Source organism: Capra hircus, chromosome 20, assembly GCF_001704415.2.
Source record: "Capra hircus breed San Clemente chromosome 20, ASM170441v1, whole genome shotgun sequence".
Taxonomy (NCBI): Eukaryota; Metazoa; Chordata; class Mammalia; order Artiodactyla; family Bovidae; genus Capra; species Capra hircus.
Window position 1 is genome coordinate 17919428 of NC_030827.1, and position 21253 is coordinate 17940680.

Below are 21253 nucleotides of genomic sequence, written 5' to 3' on the forward strand. Positions count from 1 at the left end.
TTACCCACTAATTTAGCCATCTGTAATGAACACTCCATGTCACCCGCAATCTTGAAGTACACAAAGGTCCCACATTACCATCAAGTGATAATTCTGTATTTCAGTATTCAGGGAACCAACCACTGCCCAGCCCCACATTCTGGGTGGGCAACCAGGGGAGGGAGTGATAAACGAATTGGGTAGAATCGGAGTTATACGTACAACTATAAAGCCACAAAGTACTTAGGAATTTAAATCATCTGCCCCAAGTTTTAAATTCTACTTTCTCTAATGCCTGTCTTCTCTAATACAAGCGAAGCAGCTCCAGACTTGCAGCTTTCTTAAAGGCCAGATCATCCAGGCCCCATCAGTACAGCCGCCAACGCTGCCCCTACAACCCAGTGCCCCCCCCCCTTTTCCTCCTCCTCCCGTGGCTTCTCATCTGGGTCCCCCACCTCTAAAGTGCACATGAAGTTTGTGAGAGTCCTTTGGTGTCCAAACACCTACTCCAAGCACTTTCACACAGTTTTGTCTTACTTCCCCCTAAAGGCGGGAAGGGACAGAAGATTCTTTTACCTGTTTGTTTCCTGTTGTATTTTACAGCAAAACAACCTTTAGAAATGCTTGGCTACTTGCTTTAGGAGCTGAGGTGAAGTACAAACTCTGGAAATGAACTGTTTAACAGAGCCAAGAGTAAGGAGAAAAGTGTGCTCGGGCCCAGAAGGGAGAATGCAGGCCTCTGTAGTCAAATTCCTCTACCCACAACCTAGAACTCTGGCTTGACCCTTCGACTTTAAATTAAAGCCTGTTTCTAAGAGTTCACCTCTCTCTCACATTGAATTAAGCCAGAAGCAGAGGTCTGTGACGTCATCTGAGGCAGCAGAGTTCTGCAGCACCCTTGTCACAGAGGACTGTCCTGGACAAAACACTCAAGAAGCATCTCTTAGATGAAAGAAAGCACAAACTCTCTTACACTCTTGGCAGATGCAACATATAGTCTGGCTGGTCTCAAACTGGCACGTGTGTCAGAGTCACCTACAAGACTTGTTATAACACAGATGCTGGGCCCCACCCATCATCCCAGGTGGTGCTGAAGCTGCTCATCCAGGGATCGCTGATCTAAGATGATTACAATTCAGCCTAAACAAGACTTTCTTAGTAAAAATATATTTAAGTAAACACAATAAACAGAATAGCAAGTTATATATAATTTGTGATTTAAAAATATATACAATATCTAGCCTATCATGTAACCTAAATGTTTCTAATTCCAAATGTGATTTATTAAACGGGCCTGAGCATACCCCAAAAATAAATAAATAAATGAAATAAATTTTATTTTAAAAATGTATCAGTATCATAATTGTTAACATTTATAGTTACATCATCCTGTTTGAAGTATAACCTTCATTAAAAATCTAAATAAAAATATAAAAAGTTTAAAATGGTCAATCAGAGAGTATTTACTTTTACAAAGAGATTGTTTTACAATGTCCCATGGTATTCCTCATAATTGAAGGGTCTTTGTATATTCAAAACAATCCAATTAATGGGAAAAAAATTTTGGCTATTTAAGTAACACATTTTTTGCCTAAGGCAAAATGTACCCTGTGTGAGAAAGCCAGAGGCAATAGAATACGCAGGATAACATAGGCAGAGTTTTAGGGTTAGAACTTTCTAAAATAAGATGTTCTATTAAATAACCTTAGGCAAGTAACAGTCTTGATTTTCTCATCTATGTTACTGCTTAGTTGCTTAGTCATGTCTGACTCCGCAACTCCATGGACTATGGCCCACCAAGCGCCTCTCTGTCCATGGTATTTCCCAGGCAAGATAATGAAGGGAGTTGTCATTTCCTCCTCCAGGGGATCTTCTCCACCCAGGGATCAAACCCATGTCTCCTGCCTTGCAGGTGAATTCTTTACCCCTGAGCCACCAGGGAAGCCCTTTCTCACCTCTAAAAAGGGATTCATGATACCTATCTTGCAGGACTGCTGACAATGTGTATAAACTATCACAAGGATTCTTTCTATGGAATGCCTATTATCATTATTGTAATAGAAATGTCACATGCTCATGCATGCGCCTGCTGTTGGAAATGTCAAGCTCTCAAGAGCATGCTAGCATTTCTATTACAATAATAGGCAAGGGTTTGCTGTTGCTGCAGTAATTCTACTCACACATTCATACTTCCAAATTAATAGAACTGCTATGACTTCTAAAAATTTGTTGCTATTTTATACAGGGCAGTCTTAAAATGTGATTTGACGCCAAACGGAAGAAAAAAGCAGGGGACTGAAAAGACTTCATTTTGTCTCAAATAACTTCCAGTTACCCTAAGTAACAGTAATGTTTCACTCCTCATTTTGATGAGCTCTCTACTAAAACATTTTTTTATCCCTAATGTTTACCTTCCATGTCAAGGTAAGTAAATTATTTTTACAGCTCAAGTCCCTCTTTTCACTTAGTTGGAGACTAAAAACTGGATGCAATAATAAGCAACTTGCAGTTCTTGTTGTGGAAGAAAAAGGGACCACAGCACAGCTTTTGGTCTTGGTAATTTATGGCCTGACAAGAAAAGTGAAGTCAGAGCTCCTGCTCTCCACAAAGAATCCCGAGGAACACTAGCCCTACACGGGCGGTAAGTATTGTTATCTTCCTGTCCAGAGAGATTCAGCTGAAAAAAATCCTCTCTGTTCCATGTGTATGTCTTTAATAACAGCAAAACATATGCACACAACTATATATAAAATAGGGGCTTCCCTGGTGGCTCAGATGGCAAAGAATCTGCTTGCAATGCAGGAGACCTGGGTTGGGAAGATCCTCTGGAGAAGGGAATGGCTACCCATTCTAGTATTCTTGCCTGGAGAATTCCATAAACAGAGGAGGGCTGTCCCTGGCGGGCTACGGCCCACGGGGTGGCAATGTCAGAGAGAACTGAGTGACTAGGCCTGTGTGCACTCACACACACCCACAGCCAACAAGGACCTACTACATAGCACAGGAAACTACATAGTTTGTAACAACCTATAGGGAAAGAATCTGAAAAAGAACAGATAAATATATATGTGTGTGTATATATACTCCTGAGTCACTATGTTGTATACCTGAAACTAACACAATATTGTTAAATCAACTACACTTTCAATAAAAAATTATTACCAAAAAATATAAACAAACAAACATGTTTTTAATAAGGAAAAAAGAGAATGGCAAGGTAGATGTACTAATACAGATACATTTTTTTCTTAAATACACAGTGATAAAAGAGAAGCAGAGAGACTTTGGTTCAAAATGTGGGTGAAACATTAATATTAAGACACTGCCACCCATGCCTCAGAGCAGTGTGATTACAGATGATTTTTTTATTTAACTTGTTTTTGTTGACACAGAGACAGTGTTTTTCTAAGATTTCTACAACAAATTACTTATAAGAAAAAGAAAGTGTTTTAGCTAAAATTGGAAAAGTGCTCAAAGTCCTCTTGAGTAAAGAACTGGCTACACAAATGATGTCCAGCCCACATCCTGGGAGCCTGGCAATGACCACATACCAAGTTCAAACACTGAGGGTCATTAATGCCATCAGTGCAGCTCTGCCTATTGACTGGCCCAGCCTACTTCCTAACAGGACACTCCCAGGCTCTCCTTAACCGGTGGATGCTTGGCTCCCTTTCAGGTCAGCCACACTTCAGAGAAGACAGATTATGCACTCAAATAAGACAAGGAGAAAGAGGCTGGGCTCCTGGTTCTACTTTCAGCCACTCTCCAGTGTTAGCCTTATGCGCAAGTTACTTAGTAACATCTACTTCTTGTTCCCTCTTCTTTCCTCATGTATTAAATAAAGGAAATAGATTACATTAAATGATTTCTAAAAATTGTGTATAGATAGGCAGCAGTAATGGAGAGCTACCCAAGACAAGAGGAAGGATGATAGTTACCAAAGTCACTTACACAAGACCTCTGACCTGCCTTGACTGCTATAGAATTGAAGCAATGATCACGTCAAAGGAAGGACTTGGAAGCTATGGCTCAGGGAAGGGGAGAGAAAAACAACAGACACCGCTATAGGTGCAATCACATATATGTCATTGGCACGTGGGGAGAATTTTTTTAAGTTCTGAAATTCAATATAACAGTAAATATTTAATTTTTATCTACATAATCTTCAACCATCTGTCTATAACTGAGATGCTTACATATTTTCTGTTGCTTTTTTAAATATAAATATCTAAAATCTAAACCTTATCTTTAAAGTCTCAGACTGCATAAATATAGGTGAAGTTTATTATATAGAATGTATAAACTACCAAAAAATATATAACATAAAAGAAAGCTCATTAAAAATGAAAAGACTGGATCATATGATCGGCTCTGCCTTCACCACCTAAATATTAGGATTTTTTCCTTTAATATCCATTAAATATTCCCATTAAATACTATGAGATACTAAACATTGTGAACAACCACTTTCATAATCTTTTAACTTGGTAACAGGTAATATACACGTCTCTATGGGGAGCATCCATGAATAACACAAGGATTTCAGTTCTGAGAAGTCACTGGATTACTGGGCAACTAACAGCTAAGAAGTCGTATCAGAGGTGGGTTCCAGAAAGAGAACTGGTACAAACCTTTATTTTCCAAATTGTGTTCTATGCATTATATAAGTCTGGATTAAGTTACATCCAGGGCCACCCATCTGGATGTTCCAGATACATATCAGAATGGTAACAGCTCTAAGAACTCATATAGTAAACAGACTTCTGTTGAACTTTATTTACTAAAACTCTGAAGAATAATGGTAGTAAAAAGTCTAGAATAGCTATAGGAAATGAAAAAGAAAGCATACTGTTCAAGATAAGCAATAGGGTTGGTAAATAGAATTAAAAGTTCAACTGAGAGTTTAGAAGTCATTAAGCAGAATGGATAAATTGTTAAGCTTGTTGGAACTTCTCTCCAGGAGTTTAAGCCCACCTGGACATGTATGACTTAAAAGCTGGAGATGCCTCATCATCAATATCCCCCATCTAACATTAAATAACCAATCATATATTGCAAAAAATATATTTGATAATCCAGAGTGCCATACATTCTTTACCCACAATAGTCAGGTAAAGTACTTACAATATTTTATCTTCAAATACTGAAAATACGAGTGGCAAAGCTCACATATCTCTCTAACAGAGGACTTGAGAGTGTCTAACATGCAAACCTTGCATTAGAGTTTATTTCATGGTACAGAGAAAGAGTACATGATGTCCTAAGAAAGAAGGACTGCTGAGATTCTGGTAATACTTGTAAGTACCCAGGACAGTGCCTGGCATGTGACACATGCTCAATATTTACTGATGAATAAATGAATGAATGAATGAAAAAGTCAAAGTTTTATGTAGCAGAGAGGTTAAATAAAATCTGAATACTCTACCAAACTGCTCTAGCATGAATTTGAAGCTACAAGATAGAAAAGTCTGAAAACACATGATCTACACACCTGACCCAGGAAGCATATGTTTGAGAGGGCTTCCCAGGTGGTGCTATTGTAAAAAATCCACCTGCCAATGTAGGACACCCAAGAGATATGGGTTAAATCCCTGAGTGGAGAAGATCCCCTGGAGAAGAAAATGGCTACCCACTCCAGTATTTCTGCCTGGAAAACTGCATGGACAGAGGAGCCTGATGGGCTACAGTCCATGGAGTTACAAAGAGTTGGACACAACTGAGTATGCACACACACACACACACACACATATGTTTAAGTAGTATTAATTAAATTTTTATTGCAGGTAACAACGTTAAGTGTGATATTTTTCAAAATCTCACAGAAGTACCACTAATAATAGGTAAGTATATTTTACACACACACACACACACAATTACATACACTACCTTAAGTGGCAATTTGTTTTATTTCTTCAGAAAGCAAAGCAATATAAATGAACAGCTTATTCTATATTAGCTTAGGAGAGCATTCTATTGGATGTAGTGATGGTAACATTACAGAAAGATTCAGAAAAATGCAGGTACTGGTCTAGGACTCTAACCAAATTTTTCCTTTCAATATCAAGTAACTATTAAAGCTGTTTATGAACAATGATGATCTAATGTTACCAAACTTAAGGATTTAAAAAAATGTTTTGAGTAAAATAGACAACTATAACAATTTTGAGGAGAAGGCAATGGCAACCCACTCCAGTACTCTTGCCTGGAGAATCTCAGGGACGGTGGAGCCTGGTGGGCTGCTGTCTATGGGGTCACACAGAGTCGGACACGACTGAAGTGACTTAGCAGAAGCATACCAATTTTGAGGCTATTGTTTATCTTAAACTAGAAATATAAACCCAAATGACTTCAAATATGAAAGAATGCTAATTAAGCAGCAATTACATATACAGTGGCTTAGCACGTATTGCAGAATAATGTGGCCAAGAATTGTCAATATAATAGGATGAGAACTGACCTGGGAGAGAGACTTGTGTTTTAATCCTAGCTCTACTACTAATTAACTGTTTGACCTTCAGTCTTGGGCTTCATTTTCATATCTGCAAAAGGAGGCTAAAGGACTAATCAGTACTCCCTTACCTCCTTTTTTTGTTTTTTTTTCTGGGGGAGGAGGAGGTAGGTAGGCACAGATCCCCTGATGACCTGAAAAAAAAACGGCAATAAAAGCTCCCCCCAAATATGCAGAAAATTATGCAGAATATTTCACAGTTCAGCATCTGTTATCTATTCACTTATTTAGGTTAAGGGCATCCTTGTAGATCCCTCCACACTTGAAAACTTCAGATTCTAAACAAGTCAAAAGGAACCAAAATATATACGCTCACATTTAAATACACAATGAAACCTATAGTATTTTTTTTCTTCTGCTTATAATGAACTTTCAAGGGCTTTTTAAAAAAGAGAATACTTAATGTTTTAGGGGTCTTCCCTGGTGGTCCAGTGGTTAAAATTCCACACTTTCAATGTAGGGGGTGCAGGTTTGATATCTGGTCAGGGAACTAAGATCCCACATGCTGTGCAGCATGGGCAAAAAGAAAAAATTTAATGTATTTCAAAGGTATATTCAGTTTACTTCTAAGATGCTTAAAGGCACCTGCAATGCCTATGCAAGTACTCACTTATTTGGTGGCAACATACTTATCCAAGTTCAAGAGACTTTATTATCCATTCTTAGAAACAGAAGACTGAAAGCCCACATAATAATGAGCATGAAATGATGAAACAAGAATAATTCGAGAACAAGTTTATAATGGGCACTAAACGAAAATGGAATGATGATAAATAGCTGGCATCATGTTGATGAGTCAATGACTGATTACTCTATTTCATCATAATACATATATATTAAACACAGATAAAAATATGATAATTCAATGACATAAAAGACCAGTCAAAAGATATATAGTCAACTTCTTTAATCAATCAAAATCATTATGTTTATAAAAACCTATTTTAGTTGCCTAAAACATAAAATATTACAGTCAAGGAAACACAGTTTAAAGCAAAAACAAAACACCTGAGAAACGAACTATGTGGCTAGTTTTCAGGCTTTGGAATTTTGAAGAAAAAAGCATATGGACACACATAATAAATCACATACAGCTTAACAAACATTTCGTATTGTTCGTACTAATTTCTCTGGCTGTGAAATTGAACCCTGCTACCTGAAAATGTAATAAATTTGCCTCTTCTCTTTTACTTAGAAGGATAGTCAAGAAATTGGAAATGGCCTCATTTCTAATAGAAAGTTGTTTCTCTGCTTCAGAAACCTATAAATGTTAGGGCTGTAAAATAGGTAGAGAGAGAAGAGGAAAGAGAGATGAATGACAGCTACCCACGGTATCTTTTACCTGGTCTAACTGGCCTTTCTCTTTGATTTCTTTTCCTCCCTTTGCTCCTTCAAATTCTTTCCACACTTTCCACCTTGATTAAACACATTTGTGTTAATACCTTGCCTCACTTTTCCTTATTTTTCACTCCTCTATCAAAATTACCTTTAAATACATATGCACAGCAGGAGAAAATTCATTAGAAAGACAGAGGAAATCTTTTTCTGTAGCAGCTATATTCTCCAGGAACTCCAAACTCTACCCAGACCATTTATTAACTAACTACCAGGGACATCTCAGCTATTCCGAGCCAAGAATAAAGTTTCTTCTTTTGGGGACAACTTAACCGGTCTACTAAAAACACATGTCTAAGTTTATAAGTTTTAAAAAAAAAAAAAACCAAAGTTCAACATTTTATTAAACAAGAGGGTAAAAACATCTAGGCAAGCCAAAGAAATAACAGCCTTAAAATAATTTCTAAAAAACCTAAGGAATTCCACTTCTTTCTCTATGATGATTCTTCCTCAAACATTTCGGTTTTGTTTTTATTTTTTTATTTATTTTTTTTTTAAATTTTAAAATCTTTAATTCTTACATGCGTTCCCAAACATGAACCCCCCTCCCACCTCCCTCCCCATAACATCTCTCTGGGTCATCCCCATGCACCAGCTCCAAGCATGCTGTATCCTGCATCAGACATAGACTGGCAATTCAATTCTTTGTTTTTTTTTAAATAAATATAGGAAAACTATTGTTACACGTTCTTTTTGAGAAGGCCTCTGATACATCAAATCTTTCTGCAGAACTGAATTCTCCTGGTATAACAATGACAGCCATACTAATGATATAATTTTTAAGGGAGAAAATCAGAAGTGAAAGGTTGATACCCTAAGGGAACACTAAGCTGGTATAATCAGATTAAATGAGGATCCAATTTCATGATCATGACTTATACTAAAACAGTAGAGCTGTATGCTCAAAAAATTTGCCTCTTAATAATTCTTAAGAAAGGTTCAGACCGAAAAACGAAGAGATTTATTCTTGGAAGGAGCATGTTCATTTTAACAGATTCATGAAAATCTTTCAAAAACATATCAACACTTTAACTTCCTAAACAGTATTCAAAACACCTAATTTAACACTTGATTGTGATGACTCAAGGTTATCATGATGAGCATTTACTGTATTTTGTCCTTCCAGCAATGCTGTCCACAGCATTACTCGGCCAGGTTATTGGTCTTTTAGCTGAGGAGCTCCTGCACTGCTCTCAGGGACAAGTATCAGTCTGTTCTTTTTCCCCCTCCTTTCTTGCAGAAGTCAAATGCCCCCTTTTCAAGCTGACATTGTGCTTAATAGCTGGGTCCCCTCTAGTTATTCTAAAATGTTGGCTTACATCTTTTAGGACTTTGGAAACTAGACAACCATCGTTTTTAGAGCTGTATAAAAATAAGACTAAATGAGATCTAAGCACAGGTCTGAGGTTTTCCTCTATTGAGTTGGTGTAGATATTGGTGGATTTAGCTTGGCAGTTTCAGCAGTTATTTTGACTTACTGTTCTCAATTATATCCCAAGCAGAAAGTAATAATTAGAGAAAAACAAACTTTTCAAGTTTTGTGGCCTAAACTTGAAAAGGTAAAGTCTAAAATTACTTCTCACTACTAGAAATATGTGATGTGGTAACATGTTTGATTAATCGCTACTGATTAGATAACCAATATTAACAAGAAAGAGTTAACTTTTCTACCTGTCACCGTATGTATCTCCATTTTCTCTCAGACATAAAAAAAAAATACTTTTAGCGTAAACACATCTAATGAAAGTATGAAGTCTAACATAAGAAGGCTCTGTTTCCTCAAGAAGAACATTATTTTAAAAAACAAGATGTGCCCAGGTCTTCCTTTCTAAATACCATTCTCCAATAAGAGAAACCAAAGCTTCTTGGAAAATTGGCTGATTCTAGGGCCGAGATGAAGAAAATATTGATGCCAGAAAGGAAGTGTTTTCCAAAAAAAATTGAGGGAACCGTCCCATCCTGAAGAGTCACCTTGGCCAGGATGCAACTATTTGAGCAGCAAAATAACATCAGTACTGGATTATAACTCAAGAATAAAATAAACATCTGAGTCCGTACGGATACAAACTACTGAATGAATAAATAAATAAATGGAGAAGGGACACATTTTCCTTACAGAAGAATTTCAATTAAAAAATGTAGAGAGGATGAGAAAAATGAAAATCATCATTAGAACACCACAGTAATATTTGCTGCAGGCCAAGATACACTGATGAATGACAAAATTAGCAGGCAAAGCTTTAAAGAGAAACAGAATATTTGCACAGCCTCAAAGAATTTCCCCTCTAGATATGTAACGTAAAGTCCTTGATGCTCATCATTCCAGTAGATGGAGCTTAATTCTCCTCTCCTATGAGTGTGGATTGGACTTTAGCAACCCCTAACTAACGAAAAGTAAAAGACAGAAGTTTTATAGAAATCCGTCACTTAAGCAGGTGAACATGGTTAGCATAACCAACAGTAAGTCAAGTTAATAATTAAGGTACCCTCTGAAATGATGCAATGAGAATGCTGAACATTACTGCTTCTGTGATATTCTAGCAAAATTATGCACAACCTCAATCTAATCATGAGACGAGTGTATCAGTTCAGTTCAGTCACTCAGTTGTGTCTGACTCTTTGCGACCCCATGAACCACAGCACGCCAGGCCTCCCTGTCCATCACCAACTCCCAGAGTTTATCCAAACTCATGTCCACTGAGTTGGTGATGCCATCCAGCCATCTCATCCTATATCATCCCCTTCTCCTCCTGCCTTCAATCTTTCTCCAACACCACAATTCAAAAGCATCAATTCTTCTGCGCTCAGCTTTCTTTATAGTCCAACTCTCGCATCCATACATGACTACTGGAAAAACCATAGCCTTGACTAGATGGACCTTTGTTGACAAGGTAATGTCTCTGCTTTTTAATATGATATCTAGGTTGCTTATCGGAGAAGGCAATGGCACCCCACTCCAGTACTCTTGCCTGGAAAATCCCATGGACGAGGAGCCTGGTAGGTTGCTAACTGAGCGACTTGACTTTCACTTTTCACTTTCATGCATTGGAGAAGGAAATGGCAATCCACTCCAGTGTTCTTGCCTGGAGAATCCCAGGGACGGGGGAGCCTGGTGGGCTGCCGTCTATGGGGTCGCACAGAGTCGGACACGACTGAAGCGACTTAGCAGCAGCAGAAGCAGGTTGCCCATAACTTTCCTTCCAAGGAGTAAGCATCTTTTAATTTCATGGCTGCAGTCACTATCTGCAGAGATTTTGGAGCCTCTAAAAATAAAGTCTGACACTGTTTCCACTGTTTCCCCATCTATTTCCCATGAAGTGATGGGACTGGATGCCATGATCTTCGTTTTCTGAATGTTGAGCTTTAAGCCAACTTTTTCACTCTCCTCTTTCACTTTCATCAAGAGGCTCTTTAGTTTTTCTTCATTTTCTGCCTAAGGGTGGTGTCATCTGCATATCTGAGGTTATTGATATTTCTCCCGGCAATCCTGATTCCAGCTTGTGCTTTCTCCAGCCCAGCATTTCTCATGATGTACTCTGCATAGAAGTTAAATACGCAGGGTGACAGTATACAGCCTTGATGTACTCCTTTTCCCATTTGGAACCAGTCTGTTATTCCATGTCCAGTTCTAACTGTTGCTTCCTGACCTGCATATAGGTTTCTCAAGAGGTAAATCAGGTGGTCTGGTATTCCCATCTCTTTCAGAATTTTCCACAGTTTACTGTGATCCACACAGTCAAAGGTTTTGGCATAGTCAATAAAGCAGAAATATGTTTTTCTGGAAGTCTCTTGCTTTTTCAATGATCCAGCGTTATGATGGCAATTTGATCTCTGGTTCCTCTGCCTTTTCTAAAACCAGCTTGAACATCTGGAAGCTCACGGTTCACGTATTGCTGAAGCCTGTATCAAGACAATTCAAATCAAGGCCCTGGAGAAGGGAATGGCCACCTACTCCAGTATTCTTGCCTGGAGAATTCCATGGACAAAGAAGCCTGGTTGGCTACAGTCCATGGGGTCGCAGAGGGGCAACCATGACTGAGCACCTAACACACACACACACACTACAAAAATACCTGCCCAGTATTCTTCAAAAGTGTCAGGGTCGTAAGAGATAAAGACCACTACATTGTCACAAATTAGAAGAGCTAGGAAACATAATGACTAAATACAATAGAGTATCCTGGATTGGATGCTCATAAAGAGCAGTAGGAGAAACACTAGGGAAATCTGAATAAAGCCTGCAGCTAATAGTACTGCACCGATGGCTAATTTCTTTAGTTTTCATAAAAGTACCAAGGTTGTGTAACATGGTAACATTAGGGGAGGCTGCGTCAAGGGTTGATGAAATTCTGTACATCTTTCAATTCTTCTGTAAATCTGAAATTATTTCAAAATAAAAGGTTGTTTAAAAAACAATATGGTATGGTTACTTAGGGCTTCCCTGGTGGCTCAGAAGGTAAAGAATATGCCTGCAATGCAGAAGACCTGGGTTTGATCCCTGGGTTGGGAAGACTGCCTGGAGGAGGGCATGGCAACCCAGTCCAGTGTTCCTACCTGGAGAATCCTTTGGACAGAGGAGCCTGGCGGGCAGCAGTCCATGGGGTCACAAAAAGTCAGACATGACTGAGCAACTAAGCATAGCACGCAGTTACTTAGATCTTAGCAAACAGATCACAAATACCTAAAAACTACAAAGATCCTTTCAGCTGCTTTAAGGTAAATTTCTAAAGTTCCAATTTAAAGATTAAGAGGGGGAGAGGGGTTCAGGATAGGGAACACATGTACACCCATGGCGGATTCATGTCAATGTATGGCAAAACCAATACAATATTGTAAAGTAATTAGCCTCCAATTAAAATAAGTAAATTTATATTAAAAAATAAAATAAAAATAAAGATTAAGAGGATATCTCATCACAAAAGAAAGGGTAGGAGAATTTTAGAGAAATACCAGGAGACATACAAAATAATTCAACTTCATAAGAATTCAGCAGCTTTGTAATATAAAACAGGCAACCCAAATATCTATGAGCAGCAGGCGTTAAGTTGTGACATATTCATATGGTAGGACACTTAAGAGCTGTGAAAATCCATCACATCTGGTTTCTTTTTCTTTTCTGATATACAAGTGACACATAAAATTCCATCAGTTTTGGTGTACAACATAATTATTCCATATCTGTATACACTGAGAAATGATCACCAAAAGTCTATTTCATAACACGTATCACCATACATAGCTCCAATTTTCTTGTGATGACAACTCTTAACATCCACTCTCCCAGCAACTCTCAAATGTGCAATACAGCATTACTAACCACAGTTATCATGCTGTATACTACATCCCAATGACTCGTTTATTTTTAGAAGTCTGTAGTTTTTAATCACTATTTCAGCAACCACCAATCTGTTGTCTGTATCTATGAACTTGGTTTTTGTTTTATTTACCACATACAAGTGAGATCATATAGTATTTGTCTTTCTCTGACTTACTTCACTTAGCATAAATGCCTTCAAGGTCCATCATGTTGGTGCAAACAAAAAGATTTCATTCTATTTTGTGGCTGAATAATATTCTGTTATAGACCACGTTTTCTTAATCCACTCATCCATTGATGGACACTTACTTAGGTCATTTCCGTATCCTGGCTGTTGTAGACAACGCTGCAAAGAACACAGGAGTATGCAAGTCTTTTAAAGTTAGTATTTTTGTTTTATTTGGATAAATATCCAGAAATGGACTTGCTGAATCATATGGCAGTTCTATTTTTAATTTTTCGATGAATCTCCACACTTTTTTCCATAGTTGCTGTAGCAATTCCCATCAACAATGCATAAAGGTCTCCGTTTCTCCACATCCTTACCAAATTTGTTATTTCTTGTTTTTTTGATAACTACTATATGAGGTGTGAGGTGGCCCTGTGGTTCTGATTTACATTTCCCTAATGACACTGAGCATCTTCTCATGTGCCTGTTGGTCATCTATATGTCTTATCTGAAAAAAATTCTATTCAGATTTTCTGCTTCCTTTTCATTAAACTTTTTATTTTATAATTAAGTATAGCCAATTAACAATGTTGTAGTAGTTTCAGGTGGACAGTAAAGTGACTCAGCCATACATGTTTCTGCTCATCATTTTTAAATTGGTTTACTTGGTTTTTTTTTTTGCTATCGAGATGAATGAGTTATTTCTATATTGCGCACACTAATCCCTTATCAGCAACGTGATCTGCAAATATTCTCTCCCATTCAGGAGCTTGCTTTTTCATTTTGCCGATAATTTCTTTGCTATGCAGAAGCTTTTCAGCTAATGCTGTCTTACTTGTTTACTTTTGCTTTTCTTGCTGTTGCTTTTAGAGTCAGATTAAAAAAAAAACAACAAAAAACAAAAAACCACCATTGCCAAGACTGATGTCAAGGAACTAACCGCACGAATGTATGAATGAATGGTCCAATTTCATTCTTTCACATGTGGCTGTCCAGTTTTTCTAACACCAATTATTACAGAGACATTCTTTCCTCATTACATATTCTTGATTCCTTTGTTATAAGTTAATTGACCATACATGCATAAATTTATTTCTGGGCTCTCTATGCTGTTCCATTGATCTGTCTGTCTATTCTTGTGCCGGTATCATACTGCACTGATTACTATAGCTTTGTAATATAGTTTAAAACCAGGGACCATGATAGCTACAGTTTTTTATTTCTCAAGATTGCTTTGGCTTTTTTTTCTTCTTTTAATTTTTTACTGTGCTGGGTCTTGTTTTGCTATGACTCACCTTTCTCTAGTTGCAGCAAGCAGGGGCTCCTCTGTAGTTGAGGTGCACAGGATTCTCACTGCGGTGGCCTCTCTTATTGCACAGCATGGGCTCTTGGGCCTGCAGTCTTTGGTAGTTGTGGCACGTGGGCTTAACTGCCCCTCAGCATGTGGAATCTTCCTGAACCAGGGACCAAACCCATGTCCCCTGTGGCAGGCAGATTCTTAACCACTGGACCACCAGGGAAGTCCTGGCTATTTGGTTTTTTGTGGTTCCACACAAATCTTGAAATTGTAATCTTATCTGGTTTGGGGGGTTTTGTGTGGTTTTCTTTTTCTGTTTTTTGTTTTGGCTATGCCGCACAGCACGTGGGATCTTAGTTCCCTGACCAGGAGTCAAACTTGAGTCCTCTGCATTGAAAGTGCAGAGTCTTAACCACTGGACCATCAAGGAAGTCCTATCACACCTGTCTTAATGAACTCAAATACAACACTTTAAAGAGGAAGAAATGAAAAAAACAAGTTATGGTATATAAAGAAGGAGGCAGAATATTTAATGGGAAGAATTGTTTTAAGGCAAGGAAATGTTTAATACAAAACTCAAGGTGCTTGATAATTCCTTCTGGTGGTAGGAAGAAAGAAATGAAATAAAGGTGTCTGGCAAGGGCATACAAACTGTTCCAAAGGTCCCAGTAATGTTATATTTTTAAGTTAGATAGTAGGTACACAAGCATTCCTTGTATTTTTTGCTTTGCAACTCACAAATGCATGGTAAGTTTTCTTTTATATCTATTACATATTTAATTTATAAAATGTGTGAGGAAGAAGTTTACCTTTTAACAGATACCATGTCCTGCCAACTGAACACAATGTATTAGGTGCTGAAATCTTTTCAATTTCTATAAAATTCCAAACTTCATCTTTTCTGAATTTAAAAAATAGCCATTTTTAAAAACACTGAGAAAGTATGTCACTCTTTCAGGGACTACAATGTAAAATAAAGCAAGTTTAGCTAATGAAGTCCAATGTTACTCTGGAATGTCTACCTCCTTCCATTTAAAAGGAAAGAACCTTCTTCTACTGCCATCATGTGATAAAGTATTTTCCTTTCACAAACAAGAAACCTTTGTATGTTGGGAAGATAACAAGGAGAAATCACTTGAACTGTTACTATATAACTCTGAACACTTGTCATCCTTAAGGCAAGATCTAAGTTAACTCAGTACTCTGATTAAAATATCTTCAGATTTTGAAGTATTTTATGCATCTCATTTTTAAAAACCTACAAATTATTAATTAAAGGCCTTCAAAATGAATTTGGAGTTAAATAATAAGTTTTTTTAAAAAAAGATTCCTAGACTGACATAGATCAGTTATCACATTTGGGTATAAAATACAGTATAACAAATCAAGATAAAGGTACTAGATTTAACTTTGCAAATTATATCTGTGGTAAATAGTAATAAAAACAGGTCTACTCTAAATACAGAACACTAAAGTGGCCCTAAGCGCAATACCCCCACTTAAATACAGTGCTCTCAAGGGAGGAAACTGGCCAAAATCCATCATTATGACAAGACTGAGCATAAGACATCAGAAGTGTACTTATAAGGAGCTAACTTTGGTTGTTATGAAAGGACTGTTTAAATATAAGTTAACTCTAAGTCTACTATATCTTTACTCAATAAGAAATACTTGATTCCATATGAAAATAATCTTTTACCTAACGCTACTTTCCAGTCAAGTTCTAATTTCAAAGACAGAAAACAAAAATCCCCAAACACCCAGATGGTAAAAAAGTAACCAACATAAAGCTGAAAAACTGCACTTCCTTTCATAGGAGGATTTTATTGCAATGTGAAATTTTGCTTTTGAAAAACTATAAAGTTGAAAAATTAAGATCACTGGAGAAATTAAAATAAAAACAAGTTATAGGAAATTTCATTACTTCCTACAGGTCTCCTGATACACGAATAAAAAACTTTAAATAATGTATTTAATAAGATTATCACTCAAGGCAAAATTTGGATTAAAAAAATAACAACCTAGTTAGTCTGTCCATCTAAATTACTCTGACATTTGTACCTTGATTTCCTGAATCTAACTAAAACATTCCTGCCATGATGCCAGATTCCTAGTCAGGCTTTTTGAAAGGACTAAGGTAGCTTAAGTTTCCCCAGCTGAACAAGGGCCAAAACTCGAACTACCGCCTCTTCTGTGCAGTGGTAAGCAGTTAACACTCAGGATAAATCACTCCTGAATTAAAGCAATCTTCACATATCACAATGACAACAACCACACTAGCCAGTCAGTCTTCAGGAACCAGGACATACTTTTTAAGGTAACAGGAGCTTCAAGCTATAGTCCCTGGAAACAGACTTCTTGGAACCACATTATCTTTAGATAAATAACCCTCAATTGAGCAAGGTAAAACTACAGATACCCCTAAAAAATAAACTTGACTACGTGTTTCCAAAATGACCAAAGGCAAATGTTCCTGAGGTTCCTCCTCCCTGCTCTCATTTATTTCTCCCTCAAGTGCAGGCTTTTCCCAAGCTCCAAGCTTCACCTTCATGAATCATTTGCTTAGTTCATGGGTAAGGGCAGTATTTTCTTTGTTTACTATTTACTACTTTGGAGTCCTGTAAATATCTAGTAACAAGAATAATAATAAACTGATCGTGAAGATCAAGGATTCATAGTTCACAGAAGTATAACCATTAGGGCACCAAGAAGTGAAAACAATCTTCAACAGTGACCTATACCTGTCAGAGGGCTTTATTAACCCACTTAAAGGATACGTTAAAGCACAAGCTGGAATCAACATTGCCAGAGATGACACCACCCTTATGGCACAAAGTGAAGAGGAACTAAAGAGCCTCGTGATGAAAGTGAAAGAGGAGAGTGAAAAAGTTGGCTTACAGCTCAACATTCAGAAAATGAAGATCATGTCATCCAGTCCCATCACTTCGTGGCAAATAGATGGGAAAACAGTGGAAACAGTGGCTGACTTTATTTTGGGGGGCTCCAAAATTACTACAGATGGTGACTGCAGCCATGAAATTAAAAGACGCTTACTCCCTGGAAGGAAAGTTATGACCAACCTAGACAGCATATTCAAAAGCAGAGACATTACTTTGCCAACAAAGGTCCGTCTAGTCAAAGCTATGGTTTTTCCAGTAGTCATGTATGGATGTGAGAGTTGGGCTATAAAGAAAGCTGAGCACCAGAGAATTGATGCTTTTGAACTGTGGTGTTGGAGAAGACTCTAAAGAGTCCCTTGGACTGCAAGAAGATCCAACCAGTCCATTCTAAACAAAAGCAGTCCCGGGTGTTCATTGGAAGGATTGATGTTGAAGTTGAAACTCCAGTACTTTGGCCACCTGATGCGAAGAGCTGACTTATTTGAAAAGACCCTGATGCTGGGAAAGATTGAAGGCAGGAGGAGAAGGAGACTGGATGGCATCACTGACTCAATGAACATGAGTTTGAGTAAACTCTGGGAGTTGGTGATGGACAGGGAGGCCTGGCGTGCAGCAGTCCATGGTGTCGCAAAGAGTCAGACACAACTGAGTGACTGAACTGAACCAAGCTGAAAGGATATATGCTAATGTGGCAATTCAGTAGAGTGCATACTTTTTAGTGGCCCTTATTTAATTTGTCAATTTTTTTTTTAATCACACAAATAAGTCACTCAAAACAAGAGTATATGAGTCTTGGGGATGTGTTTCCATTTTGTCCCACCTCATCCCCTTCCCAGAAGAATGGGTGGGCTGATGGATTAAAATCAAACTATAGCCATCCATTTTCACTGCTTTCAGCAATACCCATTTCACACTTGGGGCAAAGAAGAATTTGAACAAATCACGATTTCCCCCTCATCTTTCTGCTACTACCAGATTGTTGGGAGGGGAAAGGTGAGTAAACAGACATGAGAGGAGCAGAAAGAAAGAAGGGAGAGAAAGAAGTGGTTAAGGATGATAGAAGACAGGAGGCTTTTGCGTTGCTACTAGGTTTGTAATTTCTAGGAAGCAATAGTTGTTTATTAATTTGGAACACAAAATGTTTCTAAAAAAATAAGCTGTTCCTTCATTTCATTGAAACCCTTAGCAGAATCAGTCCAAACTGCTCAGCACCCCAGCCCAACTCTGGGCTGGTTAAGCTGGCAGTGAGGTGACCAATTATTTAATACTTCCCGTCAACCTTCTTTTCTAGTTACTGCCTGAATCACACCTGGACGTCAATCAGGGGACAGGTGCTTCACTCAGCCTGCCTTCCCACCTGCTTCACTCTGCTACTGTCCTAAAATGTCCACACCGACAGAGAGAGAAGAGCATGAAAAGGATGGAGTGGGTCCCCCACAAGGTTTGTACAGTCAGCATCACCATCTGTCCCAGCTATGCCGGGAATGTGACTCTTGGAATTATGACAACACACTCTCAGGCAAACTATTACCACTGCTATACTTCTATAAACCAAACTGCTAAGGACTTTTGGAGTGCAGACTGGCATAATTTAATGAGAGGAGAGTCATGAGATGGTATAAATGGACTTATTCAAACCTAGGCTACTAAAAACAATCGAACAAGAAAGTAAATATTAAACTTCTAGAGAATTAATAAATTAAAAAAATCATCTTGGATGAACCAAAATGAGAAACCAATGTGACTGAAAAGCAACAGTGGGCATAATACCAATATAGGTATTGGTGCCGTTTTCTATTTTACTGATCTACTATAATATTAGGATAGAGCTAAGACTTTATAAAACAACATTCTTAGATATAAATGCTCAAGAGAAATTTTACAGGATGAACAAAGAGATTCAAAGGGGGAATGAAGATGTTCTGATTACAAAGACTAACCGCCAGGCTCCTCTGTCCATGGAATTCTCCAGGCAAGAATACTGGAGTGGGTTGCCATTTCCTTCTCCACAAAGACTGCCAGGGTGACAGTGTTGCTATTTTTATGAGGCTTCCCAACCTATTCCCCTAGTAGGTGGCATTTAAAGTAAATAACCATGCCCTCCTCCAGGGGGTCTTCCCGACCCAGGGATCAAACCCACAACTCTCACCGTATCCACGTTTGGCCGGCAGGAAGCCCCAAACTACGCCTGTTACTCTCTGTTCCTCCTGGCACAGTGGTTTTCTCAGACTTCTTCAAAATATCGAGTCAAGGCCAGTTTCGGTCAACTTCCACTTCCAACTACATATGGCCTTATTCTTTCTCGATTTCCAAACACATTTACTTTTTACTTCCTCATGACAAACCTGCTCACCACACTCTCATACACCTCTTGGTTCAGCGCTGCTGTTCCGTCTACTGTCTCCAAGCAGGTCAGATAAGAGCCAGGGGGACTCTGTGAGACGCTCCATGAACACAACTTTCACAGTACCTACCAACACCTCTACCGTCTCTCCTCCCCCAAACAGAAGCTTTTAGTTTTTTGTTTGTTCACATACACTATCTCATTTACTAGAGAATCATGGAATTTACTAAAATAAACACTAAGTTCTGTAACCATTTTAATGAAGTCGTATTACCATTAAACAAACTAGTTATGGAGCAGAGAATGAAACAGTGAATGAGAAAGGAAACTAATTTACTTTTTAACCTTTTATTGAAGCATAATTAATTTACAAGGTTGAACAGCAAAGTGATTCAGTTTTACCTAACTATATATTCTAAGGAAACTAATTTAACAGGCCTATGTTCATTTGTAAAGAACATGATACTATCATGTGGGTTTTTTACTAAGGTATAGTTGATTTACAATTTTATACAAGTATAGTCATCCATAGTTTGTACTTCTTAATTCCCAACCAGTCCATCCTAAAGGAGATCAGTCCTGGGTGTTCATTGGAAGGACTGATGTTGAAACTGAAACTCCAATACTTTGGCCACCTGATGCAAAGAGCTGACTCATTTGAAAAGACCCTGATGCTGGGAAAGATTGAAGGTGGGAGGAAAAGGGGATGATAGAGGATGAGACGGTTGGATGGCATCACCGACTCAATGAACATGAGTTTGGTTAGGTTCCAGGAGTTGGTGATGGACAGGGAGGCCTGGCGAGCTGCAGTCCATGGGGTCACAAAGAATCGGACACGACTGAGCGACTGAACTGAACTGAATCCCCAACTCCATCCTGCCCCTCCTCCTTCAGAATACAATACTTTGAAAAGTAATTTCTGTTCTATGATCTCATATGATCATACACACACACACAAAGACTGGTAGCAATTAATAGCCAAGCGTGATTAGAAACTTGTATATTTAAAAGCTTTGCAACTCAGTAAAATACATATTATTTCTGCCCTTGTTATAGAAAAGGAGAAGGAAACTGAGAGTTGATGACGCGCACAATGCTGACGTGCTAAGTGGCGACTCATCTGACTCGGCCACACCATGGTGCCTCCAATCTAGCTTAATCGGATAAACTTTAAACCATAACCGCAGTAAATATGAGAAGACTGATGTGTGATATATATTCAAATCCTGGCAGACAGAAACTATGAAAAAGCCTAGGCCGAGGCAGTCAGAGAACCTTGTCCTAACGTATCCCAATCTCTTCACCCAGCCCCAGGATATGGATGGGCTGTGTTGTACATTCCCA

At 38.2% G+C, this 21253-nt stretch overlaps 1 protein-coding gene and 1 non-coding gene across 2 annotated transcripts in view; both read right to left on the reverse strand.

Annotated features, from left to right (window-relative positions):
• Window positions 1–21253, reverse strand: part of ZSWIM6 (zinc finger SWIM-type containing 6) — a 209700-nt gene that overhangs the window by 87543 nt on the left and 100904 nt on the right. The gene's annotated exons all lie outside the window — the stretch shown is intronic.
• TRNAE-UUC lies at window positions 15023–15095 on the reverse strand. Its single transcript has one exon. It is a non-coding gene; the product is annotated as a tRNA-Glu (tRNA).